The sequence below is a fragment of the Stigmatopora argus genome, chromosome 21 (assembly GCF_051989625.1).
Source record: "Stigmatopora argus isolate UIUO_Sarg chromosome 21, RoL_Sarg_1.0, whole genome shotgun sequence".
Taxonomy (NCBI): Eukaryota; Metazoa; Chordata; class Actinopteri; order Syngnathiformes; family Syngnathidae; genus Stigmatopora; species Stigmatopora argus.
Window position 1 is genome coordinate 11744500 of NC_135407.1, and position 12811 is coordinate 11757310.

General features: G+C 44.6%; 1 long non-coding RNA gene across 1 annotated transcript; it reads left to right on the forward strand.

Annotated features, from left to right (window-relative positions):
* Positions 1–3790: 3790 nt before the first annotated feature.
* On the forward strand, positions 3791–8357 carry LOC144067165 (uncharacterized). The gene is made up of 2 exons (XR_013297856.1): positions 3791–4070; positions 6873–8357. It is a non-coding gene; the product is annotated as an uncharacterized LOC144067165 (long non-coding RNA).
* Positions 8358–12811: the final 4454 nt, after the last annotated feature.

The following is a 12811-nucleotide window of genomic DNA, read 5'->3' on the forward strand; positions in this document are numbered from 1 at the left end:
ACTTTGGGTCGTGCTAGTGCTTCTCTATACTGTAGGTTGAGCACCCAGGCTCCACCATTGGTCCGTTTCCTGTTGAGAAGCACAATCTCCTTCTGCTAACCCAAATTCAATGCGTTTCCTTAAAGATTTTTCCTTTTTTTCGTTTTCTTTTTCCAGTGCCCCCAAATTCCTCATTTTGCAGAGCAGATTATTTGTTCCTCCACGTCAAGTTTCTCATTTGGAGTACTGCTGCTGCATTTTCATCAAAAATTTCATTTGACGAAATATTTTTTCCATAATTTGTCGCCGCCATCCCTGAAAAAGGGCTTGTTGGCGATTTCAGAAATCGATTTCAAATTTCCAAAACTTTTGCCGCCATCCCTGAAAAAGGACTTATTGGCGATTTCAGAAATCAATTCCAAATTTCTAAATCCTTTTCAACCTTGATATCTAACCGATTGATTATATCTCGGTGGCCAGCCAATCAAAAACATAAAAAGACAGACAAACATTCATGCTCACACTCATAATCAGACATCAGTGGTCTGCAAATTTTCATCACTGGTGAAGACCGCCATCCAAGTCTGGGCTTCTTGGCAGCTCACCTCTTTTTGCTGCCCTATCAGCAATAATCATTCCCAAAGGAAATGGGTCAACGTCATTTGGTTGACATCCATTGTTTAATGCTTATGCAATCCATATATCATTAATAGTCATTAAAATGACCCACACCAAAGCAAATTTCTCCTGCTCAGGGCAAAACAAGGAATGTCTTCCGCGCACTGAAAACATCCCATGCCTCCTCCGTCCTAGGGAAATCATGCCTATCTTAAATTAATTATTTTATCTAAACCAGCCAGGTACACTTTACCTAATTACTTGGATGAATTCTATTTTTGCATTGTCATTTTCATGTTTGATATCATTAACAACTAAATAATTCTTAATACTTAAGATCTAATTAGCAAATCCCCCCTATATTGCTAACTCACCCAAGGATAGCTAAATTCACTGGCTGAATTCTTATTGAATTCCTATTGACTCATCTCACCCCCACCAAGGAGACGATGTTTACTTAAGATAAGAGCCATTTTCTGCAGCAACACTCGGGAGACAACAGTTGGAACCTTCACGAGGTGTCTCCCGAGAGGCCGCCCGTCGCGGCCTGCGAATCCAACAAAACCACCCAGAGCTGCCACCCAGGAACGTGGCGCCCTACGTTTTTCATCCAGCCGGAGATATTCGCACTGCCCCGCACCTCCGGCTACCCCCTGGATGAACTAATCCACGTTCCAGTGACAGCTCTAGCGCTGCTGAGGGTAATCCTCAGGCGCCTGGGTGACCTAACAACAACAACAACAACAACAGCAGCAACACTCTGCACACAAAATATTTTAACTCCACTCGACTCTCCTCAAGTCAACTCTCTGCACACCTTCAGGTGCTTTTCCTACACTTTCTTTTCTATTCACTTACAAAACTATTTTCTTCAACAATTCCCTTTCTACGTTCATCAAACCTTCCATATCCTTCAAATTGGGACAGAAACCATGCCTCTCCACCCCTCGCGGCAGACACGGACAACTCCCCACACTACGCATACGCACATACCCCACATCTGGCAACCCTCCGATCTCCATTCTGCAGTCTGGCAACAAACCCATCTCCCTTGTTGCATTCCAACCCATATTAATCACTTACTTGATAGTTTAAACAACAATTATATTCTAAATTTACCAAATTGATCTCAATACTTCGTGATTCACCCAATATCTCTGAACACACCAAGACCACAAGTCCCTGACTTTATCTCTTAGCGGAGTCCCTGACTCTATTCATGTTCTACCTACGTCGGTCCAGACCTCGAACATTCATGTTATACCCACGTCTGAGACTCATGCTGCACCTTCATTCCTGCCAACGTATCCTACTCAGTCCATGATGCCTTACAAACTATGAAGAACCTACAGAACGCTATGACCAAAGATCCGGTTCCACAACGAGGATGGCTTGACTGGTTCCTCTTGGGTTCGTGGACACTTTTGAAATCCCTAGTACCATTTGTAACTGTTATTGCTCTCGTGCTTGTTATCCTAACCTGTTGTTTACCCTGCTTCCCAATTTTGATCAAACCTGTGCTCTGTTGTCTGCCTATATAAAGACTCACCCACTGTTCATTTGGAGAGAGTTGCAAAGACAACAAACTGTGCCTTCACAGCTGTTGGAGCTGTGTCCTCATCCTGCTGTCTGGTAATAAACCTATTTCCATCAAATTGGTCTCACTCTTTCTGTGCCTGTTCCTGGCGCTGTTTTTACAGGCCCAACACCCCCTGCACCTGTTAGCTGTTGTTTCCCGAGCTCCTGTCCTTCCTCCTAAGCCAGAGCCAAAAGCTGCCTTTCTCTGCCTCCTCTGCCAGCTCTTTTATGGCCTTCCTCAGGCTGCCTCTAGACACCCCTGCGTCCCAAAGGAGGCATGTTGTTGACAGCCCGACGTAGCCTCGGCAGCCAACCTCGACTGGGTAGATAGTGCACTTCCAGGCAATTTCCTGGCACTCAGCTGCCAGCTCCAAGTATTTGGCTTTCTCGCACTCGAAGGCGGCCTCAATCCCCTCCTCTGATGGTACTGTTAGTTCTGTGAGGTACACTGCTCTTGCCTTGAAGGACCATACCACAATGTCTGGGCGAAGTGATGTGGTGATGATCTCCATGGGAAATCAGAGCTGCCTGTTGAGGTCAGCCCTCATGTCCCACTCCTGACCATGGGAAAAGGGGCCTTAGTGTCCCTTTTGGCCAAGTCTATCTGGTGAACCCCCTTCCGTGACAAAGTTGACGTGGATCTCTGCTGGTGGTGAATTTTTACTGCTCTGTCGGCGCCTCTCCAGCACTTCAGCTAGTTTCCTCAGGATTTGATCATAGCGCCATCTATACCACCCCTGACAAAGTGCTGTCTTGCAACCTGACAAGATACGCTAGCGTTGGGAGCGTTGCAAAGTGCGCAGCATTCCTCCTTCCCGAACCATTGGTGGAGGTTACGAGGACAGGGAAGCGTGTCGTGGGTTGCGCAAATGAGGAAGCTGATCCTTGCCTGCGGGATCTTCCACAGGTAGGACCAATTGAGGTTTTGGTTGACAACTCCCTCCCAGGTTGTCCAGCTTCCTTGTTGGCCCTGCGACACGGCCTTCATCTTATAGCGCTCTTCCCCATCCTTGTCACCTCCACCATCATCTCCTTCCTCTCCTTACAGTTAGCTCTGGAATTATACTGACTAACAAACTCCTCCGCCATTCATGCATCAGCTGTTTCTTTTAAGTTTGTGACCATCACAATAAAAGTCACGCACGGAATATGGACATATACATATACAGTGGTACCTCGTCATACGACCGTTCGTCACACAATATTCTCGTCTTACGACGGAAATTTCGATCGAATAATTCGCCCGTCATGCGATCAAAATTTTGTGATGCGACCAAGCCTTTTTTGCATATCTTTCATGTATAACAATATCTACGAGCACTGAACGATTAATTCAGACGAGTTCCGACCAGGAAACGCACAACGCGCATGCGCGGGCAAAAAGAGGGCTTTCTGGGTAATGAAGTATACTCGTGCACACAACGCCGATATGCAATTGCACTCTTTCTCAGAACGAAACTTCATTACCCACAATCAATACGTGGGTAAGCTGAGCTGTTGCATTTCCTGTTATTTTTATTATCTAATACGAGGAGTATTATATTACTTCTCCTTCGCTGCTCCTATGAACATCAGCAGCACTGGCTCGCAATTCCCTCTTTGTAATATTTCTGGTCGCAACTCTCTTTCATAGGCGCCGTTCAAAGCGGCAGCGTTCAGAGCCATTTCAACGAGGGAGTTGCGAGCCGGTCTTTATGAGCAGCGGAGCGATCGCTAAAATGTACTACAAGACTATTTCTTGTTGGCAAGTGGTCGTGGGTTATCCTATTGTGAGGACATTTGTGTGAATCATTTCCGGAATATTTTGAAGGGAATACGTAGTACAACAGCAAACAGCCCATCGATAGCGAACGTGAGGGTGGAGGCGTGGCAAACCGCCAACCCGTAAAACGAAGGTAACAAAAGATTACAACAAAATTAGAATTCAGTTTCGTGTAAAGTTACATTAAACGTATGTTTGTCTGTCTATATATATTAATCCAAGTTAATTTAAATTCGTTTGTTCCGTTTACGAGTGCGTTGTCGTGGAAAAAAAAAGAACCCCACCCCCCAAGCCCCCAAACGTCTCTGTCTCCCGTCAGCGAAATCTGCCCAATTTTAGTTAGATTAAACAGATTTTATTACTATTAAACCACTAGTTATGTGTTACTTTGTTAATAGATGGCGAATTAGAAGAAATAAAACATTTTTTTCAATCCAATATCCTGTTATTGTTTTTTTCAGTGGGTTGGAACGAATTAATTTGTTTCCCTTTGATTTCAATGGGAAATGTCCGCTCGAGTTACGAGAATCTCGTCATACGATCTCAGTCCCGGAACGGATTAAGATCGTATGTTGAGGTACCACTGTATGCAGTTACAGAAATCTTCTTAACAACATCAAAACACTGTTTAAGAGTGTGACAAAATAAATTTCAATTAAAACAAAATTGAATCTTGAATTAGGTCCTTTACACAGTTTCCAGTGAAGAGTTGTTGGCAATGACTTTGCAACCAAAACAACATGGCTAAAGACGGTGTTGTTGGCCCATCGCCTATTGTCCTGGGGAGGACAAAGAATGCATCACAAAGTGAAAATGTCGCACGTCAAGAACTGTAAACCAGATTTTGCCAGATTTCTACTCCGCATATGCAAACCTTCGACACTTCATTCCTTGCGATGATAACAGATACAGATACGAGATAGATTGAATGTTAGAAATAAATTATCCTAAACGAGTAGGGCATGTGTTGGGGTTATTAGTCTTACATTATTATATATTTTCTTGCAATGAAGAAAGTGCTTTGCTTACGACATCTAAAATGCCTGCTTGCAAGGAAGTAAATGCTTTGCTCCTTAATTAGACTAAACAAAAGGGAAGCCAAATCCACTTGGACTGCTGGAATGTGGAGAAGATCCTTCGGCTGCAGATGACCTTCATTTGTTTTGTCTATTTGACGTCTCACTTCTGTTTCCCACCCTTCCCTTGAGAGTTTAAACGTCCTTAATAACTTGGGTCCTTGAAGTTAATAAACAAGAAAAGAAGCATGTGACGCCAGAATGAAGCAGGGACTAGACCTCACCGGTTCGATTTCTCCTTGCAAGAAAAAATCCAGAAGATTGTCTTTTCTCTTTATTTGTGCGTGCATTGGGAATGCCTATTGGTGAACCTATCAGCATGTTTAGTGGACACTTGACCTAAGCAACACTGTTACGGCTGTCAGCCTGGGTATACATTATGTTGTAGGTTATATTATTTTATATTTGGTTTTGTTCTGCAGTTGCCTGGAACTGTGGCTCCACACCTTAGGCAGAGGTGTGGAGGATCACTTGACCATTGTTCATGGTGCTGCCCTTCTGGTGGTCAATTAACCCTTTCATTTCAGCCCTGCCCAGGCCAACACAGCTGTGACGACTTCCCACTCATCCCTCCTCCAATCACGGTCCACATCCTGCCCTTAATTAAACCCTCCTATTTTGCAGTTCTAGGCTCGACTGTCTGGCATGCAGGTGCTAAGGCAGTGGAGTCCTTACTTGCTTTAGAAGGCACCATTGCCGGTACTCCACATTTGAAACTTAACGTGGAAAAACGAGTAATCTGCTCTGCAATGGGAAATTTAGGAACACTGGGGGTTAAACAAAAACAAAAGACTTGTTTAGGAGGGCTGCCATTTTGAGTCATGGGAAATTCCATGCCTCAAAACGGGGGATTGGTAGCCTTGGTACAAAGGTACTACAAAATTTATGGATTTAATCTATATGCAAAGAATTTTTGCAGAGCATGTTTGACTTGTGCTCGGCATAACCCCCATATACGGCCAAAACAAAGGGCAATTTCCAAAAGCTACATATCCATTTCAAAGGATACATATGGATTTTATAGAGAATATGTGTGGTACATAACAGCCCTAAGCAGGAATTGGGGAAGCCTTGTTGCAGAAACTGGTCAAGATTGGTAAGCTTGGATGACACACGCGTGCGCAAAAGCCATCAGGCCTCTGATAAAATTAACCCATACGTGGGGGGATTACAAATCGTTATTCAGACTGACAAATTAACTTGTGGGAAAGATCCTTGTCTGACGTTTTTCCTAGGTCCATGGTCGGGTGGAGAAGACCCTTTTTACAAATTTTACATTTGTGTCTCAACATCAATGACCATGCCTACGGAGGCTGTGAGAAAACCATCAAAGACGGAAACACCCAGATCCGCCATAGTAAAATTGGAATCTGAGATGACCAGGGATGATGAATTCATTTCTGAAACAGGGATTTCCCAAACGGGCAATAATCGGATGTTGTTGATGGAAAATGCAGCTATTACTATAAATCAAACCTGCATAACATGTATGGGGCCCCCGACCTCTCTTACGAGTAGTACCCGCGCAAATTACCCCTGATTGTGTAAAGGAGATAATGATAAAAGATGAATAATGTATACCCTGTTCCAAGAGCAGCAAAGGACAAAGCTAACTTTTCAACACATGTTGCCTTTGATCATTTTACCTGCTTAAACCTTACAGGGCATGGTCTGAAGCTGGAGGCGATAAATGAGACATGCTGTGCCCACGTCCTAAAACAGACTGCACCCCTGATACCACCTTCTGACCTATGGTGGTGGTGTGGTGGAAATAAATTATAGGACTCCTGCCGAAACGCGGCAGGACTTTTTTGCCTTGGTCTCACTGCTCTTACTAGTGTCTGTTTTTCCATCTACAGTGGAGGAGATACAATTGGCTGCTCAGAAATCCAGTATGATGGCGGGTCCCTCCCGACGGCATCGATCGGTATGGAGAGAGGGAGATCCAACATACATTGATGCGATTGGCATCCCCCGGGGCGTACCAGATGAGTATAAGCTGGCTAATCAGGTCGCAGCAGGTTGGGAGTTTATTTTTCTTCTAATAACCCCAAACAAAAATGTGAATGGGATGAATTACCTGCATTACAATGTCCAAAAACTTGGAAATTATACTGAACAGGGATTTGTGGCAATAAAGGAACAACTGGCAGCCACTAGTCTGATGGCGTTCCAGGATCGCATAGCGGTTGAGATGCCTCTTGATGGAGCAGGGGGCGTATGCAATGTTTGAAAATGTTGCACTCAACAACACGTCCCCCAGTGGGTCCCTCACCAGGGCCATCGATGGCCTGCAGACCCTAAACCGCAATATGAAAAAGCATCCTGGAGTAGAATTATCCGCTTGGACAGATTGGTGGGATAAGGCCTTCGTAAATACAAAGGTTTGGCCCTATCTGTTGTGTTTTCAGTAGCCATTTTTGCTACGACTTTGACATTGTGTGGGTATTGTCTTATCCCCTGCTTACGCTCCTTGCTAAGCCGACTTATAACCACTGCGATTGCCCCTACACATTCTAAATTACACAAATGATATCCTCTGCTTATGAAACGTACTGAAGAGAGCAGTGAATTCCAGGAGCATGGTAATTCCGAGAACGAATTGGACGAAAATGATTTTGTTCTTTCTTTTTCAGACCAGCCGTGCGAGTAGGGACTATGCCAGTAAAATTAAAGCAGCCAACGGACATTTCCCCTCATTTGTATTTGCCATAAAATGCAAAAGTATAATAAAACGGGGGAATGTTGGGGTTATTCTAGGATATTATTATATATGTGCATATTGGGGCACATATGGAATATGTGCATATTATTAAATCATTCTTACGAAGCAGACGAAGGCTCTATATAACAAGGACACTTCCCCCCACAGCTGGCTTTGAGGACATTTAATTGTTTTCAGGACTATTGACCGGACAGGTCACCATGTTCCGGGCCGAGGACTGTTGATCTGAGTTCGCAATGATCTGTGAAGGACTCTTAAATTGCTTTGACTTGGATTCCGGCAGATGGCGATAATCGAATCAACTTCCGAAAATACTCGCATATTGTTTAAAAATACTGCCGCTCGGGTCACCTTGTATACTTACTTGTGCAAATTCTTACGCAGGTGTTTTTGGTTTCCGACCTGATATGCAATTGTTGTGGCAGTTGTTTTTTGACCTTAATGGTGTTATTTATTATTATTTTGGGGTGTTCATTTGAACACCTGTCTGGGGGGTGTTTTTTTACCTTTTTTATTTAAGGGTGCCACTTTAGTATATTTTGCTTCCGCTATGTTGTCCCGTAGTCCCGGTTTTCTGTTGACTTGGGTGTTGATAAATTATCATTTCATGTTAATTGCATTGTGTGTCTGTCTCTTCATTGCCCGGGTTTTTCTGCTGTGATAGTTGCGACTCCCTGGTACATCTTACCACCAGGGAAAGTCGTAACAAACACGGTTAAACATAAAAAGGAAAAACAGTAAGACTTTATTTAATAATAATTTTAAAATTAGTTAGACCCTCATTGGTTCCCCTCGTAACTGGCCACATTATTTTAAATTCCCCCTCAAGATTAAAGATGCTGCAAGGCCATTTAAATTATTTTCTTCCAAATACATGAAATCAGCGTGAAAATAAGTGTTGAAAATATGAACGCAAGCTGAGAAGCAGTGAGTTCTGAATCTCTGAGTTCTATGCAGAAACTCTTTGGGTCAGATTTTTGTTAGGCGGGCTTAAAACAATTAAAACACAACTGAGCCAAAGCCTAGTGTCATCACTGTTTTTGACCCACGCCTACACTACATAAGTCTACATCCTAGACTGGTCGCCAGTCAGTCATAGGGCACACAGAGAGACAGACAACCACTCACACTGCCACTGAGTGCAAATCGAACCCAGTTTGCCCACATCAAAGGTAGGCGGAAGAACCACTGCGCCATCCGGTGGCGCCAAGATACACTGGTGGTCAAAAGTTTACATACACGTGTCAGGTTCGCCATTAAACATTCCCAAATTCACGCTCAAATAAAGAGGAAAAGACAGTCTTCTGGAGTTTCTCTTGCAAGGAAAACGACCGTTGAGACAGCTTCCCAACTTCGTTGTGACCTTACACGCCTTTCCTGTTGTTTTTATTACAATCAAGGTCCCTCATTACATAGATAAAAGGGAGGGGTGGAAACAAGTGAGACGTCTGAGCTTGCATGTGTATTGAGGCTAATACATGCATGCCAAAACACGTCCACAATAGTCAAAACAGAAGAGGACCGAAACGCCAGTAAGCTTTGTGGAGAGAGAGATTCACCAGGCCAAGAGAGACACTAAGGTCAGGAGTGGGACATGAGGGTTGACCCCCTGTTCAAGGAGGTCGGCGGCGGTGACTCTCCGGGCCCCCTGGACGAGGGGGTCGGCTGCGGTGACTCTACCGGACCCCTGGACGAGGGGGTCGGCCGCGGCGACTCTCCGGGCCCCCTGGACGAGGGGGTCGGCGGCGGCGACTCCGGGCTCCCTAGACGAGGGGGTTGGTGGCGGCGACTCTCCGGGCCCCCTGGATGAGGGGGTCGGTGGCCCCCGAGCAGCCAGGGTAAGGTGGCCGACGATCTTTCTCAAATTCTGGTGTCTGTTAAGGGCAATGCGCTCGGCCATCACTTAAAGGGCCAGCGCGGACGCCCCCGGACCGGCCACTCCCACTCCTTGTCAAGTGGTGGCGCGGACGCCCGCCGGACTGGCCACTCCCACGCCTTGTCACCGGCCGGCGCGGACGCCCGCCGGACTGGCCAATCCCACGCCTCTCCACCAGCCAGCGCAGACGCCCGCCGGACCGGCCACTCCCACGCCTCGTCACTAGCCGGCGCGGACACCAGCCACTCCCACGCCTCTTCACGGCCAGCGCAGACGCCCGCCGCACCTGCCACGCCTCATCACGGGCCTGTGCGGACGCCCGCCAGACCGGCCACTCCCACGCCTCCTCACGCCCCGGCGCGGACGCCCGCCAGACCGGCCACGCCCACGCCGCGTCACGGGCCGGCGCGGACGCCCACCGGACCGGCCACACCCAAGTCTCTTCACGGGCCGGTCGGGACTCCCCACCAGCGTTTTCTTTGTCATGGATATTCGGCTTTGGGACGTCTGGGATCCGTCTCTTAGAGGGGGGCTACTGTTAGGGCTAGTTAGTTTTATGATTTTTTCCCCTGGTGTCCTGTCTAAGTGATTGCCCATTGTTGTCAGCTGTTGTTTCTCCTCCCCTGGTGTATTCCTTGCCTGCTCCCTCGTGTCTTTCCCAGGTGTTCCTAATTGTCTCGTCAACCCGTATCAGTCTTTTTAAACCCCACTGATTGTTATGTCATTTGTTGGATCGTCTAACTTACTTCCCTTGCCATTTGTCTGTGTTACCTCGTCCTTGATCCCCCGTGTTTTCCCTAATCAGGTTTGGTTTTGTGATTTGATTTCTATGTCTTTGTTATTTTCTAAGATCCTGGCTAAGTTATTAAAGTTTTGTTATGAGCACTACTTCCCTCGTCCTCGCCTGCTTCCCTGCGATTGGGTCCTAATTCCTCGTACCTCGCCTCGACGTCTCCCCAAAGACGTAACACCTGTTTTTTTATTGACAGGAGTTATATAATTTATTTGCACCACACCACCACCATAGGTCAAAACGTGTAATCAGTGGCACAGTTTTGTCTTGAAACATGGGTACACCATGCCCCATTTACTTATTGTTCAAAGCAGGTAGCGAGCAAAGGCAATATTGGTGGAATGGGATGTCGTTTACTGCTTTCATAATAGGTTAGACACGTCTCATTTATTTTTCCTTTTTTAATACTGTAATAAATAGCCAGACTGGCTTCCTCCATATGAAAATTCCTTACTTCTCACCAGTGAACATAAGAAGATGGACTTGACTCCAAGACAATAGAACGATACAAACAAAATCAAAACTAAAACAAACAAAATAAACTTAAAAGTAGGAAAAGAAAATACTAAAAGCAAACCGGGCTGGATTCCTAACAGGAGTTCTAAACCCCCCTCCAACCAGGCACAGAAAACAGCTCGCTCGTTCTTTGCAATGGTTACCTTCGCATCAGTTAACATTCAGAAACAAATGCATACATTTATATTTCTTAAAAGAATTGAACCACACCTTTTTTGCAAGGATTAATATTTTAAGCTTGTGCCTTTTACAGCAGTTAAGCCACATAACTTATAAAATGTATGCTAATCAAGAACTCCAAATTCATTCAATAATGTGTATTGCGTTGCATATTAAATCCAGTTGTTTGAAATTAAAAATACCCTACTCTAGTAGCGTTTTGCAAAAATTTAACATTACCTTGTTTGTAGTTTGTCTATCATTTCCTATGAAACCTTCTTAATCAATGTTTTTCAATAGTTAGACATAAAATAAAATATAGTTAAATTTCTACCAATTATGCACTTCAACATCAAAACGATAAAAAGTATTATGTTAATTTCAGACATTAATTGCCAGGCCAAGTTTAGTTGCATGCAATGTTCCCTCTAATTTTTCGTTGGTCTGAACAGAAAGTCATCCTCCCTGAGCGCACTGAGTACCAGTGTGAGCGACATCATCGGTACTCAGATGATTCGCCTAAAGACGTTTCGCCGACGGTCGTTTGACAGACGGGCAGGTCGCCGAATGAACGTTCGGCGGAACGTCCATTCGGCGACCTGTCCGTATGTCAAACGTCCGTCGGCGAAACGTCTTTAGGCGAATCATCCGGTCACGACATCATCATTGCTCGCTATGGGCACACCAGTATCACACCTGCCACAAGCAGGTGCATGTCAATGTTCCCTCTAATTTTTCATGTAAAACATGCTGTAAAACACGAAAAACATAAGTGGACAGAGCTACTGCCACTGGCTGCCGCTTAAACGGCGCCATCATGGGGAAAGGGGTAAAAAAATAAAATAAAAATAAAAATAAAAATATCGATTTTTTTTTTTTTACTGTGCGCCATATGATTGCTGCTGCGCAGAGAAGACGAGAGTAGTGCGCAATTGCGCACGCGCGCAGCTTAGAGGGAACACTGGTTGCATGCATATCAAATCAATTTGGATAGATCTAAAAGTGTTAACAAATGCAAAAAGAACCCAAAGTCTGTTCTGGTAAAGTTCCAAAGACAAGAAAAGAAAAGGTAATAAAATAAATGAAGGTAACCAACTTCACTAATCAGAATTCTGAAAAAATCTAATAAAACAACATTTGATTTAATCTTCGGAATCATGTCATTGTAACCTTTTAATGTGAAATTGTGACAACCATGATATAAAAGAAAACAATCTCTTAATATTTATGGTCAAATTGTTCCTTAGTAATATTTATTCATTAATAAAATATTTGCAATACACCATATATCCGAATATAATTGTAACAGTCCACTCATTAAACTGGAACAGAAATTATTTCAAATAGGCTTTCATTCCAAATCTCCAAATGTTACCACTTCCTACAATAGTTAAGTCCAATTTTGCATAATAAAACAATTGTTTACGTTCACAAAATTGTTCCCTCTCAGCCGATTGCAGGGCACAAGGAGACGGACAACCATCCACACTTATAGAATGTGGGAGGAAACCCACGCAGGCCCAGGCAGAACATGTAAACTCCACATAGATGGACATGACCTGGATTTGAACCCAGGACCCAAGAGATTTGAGGCCAATGCGCTAACCACTTGCGACACCGGGCCGCTACTAAAAGTGTATATGTAAGTATATGATGTAGTAAATGGAAGCTGAATGAAATGGGTCAGGATTTTCATCCAAGGCCCCAAAAACACCACCATTACTGTTTG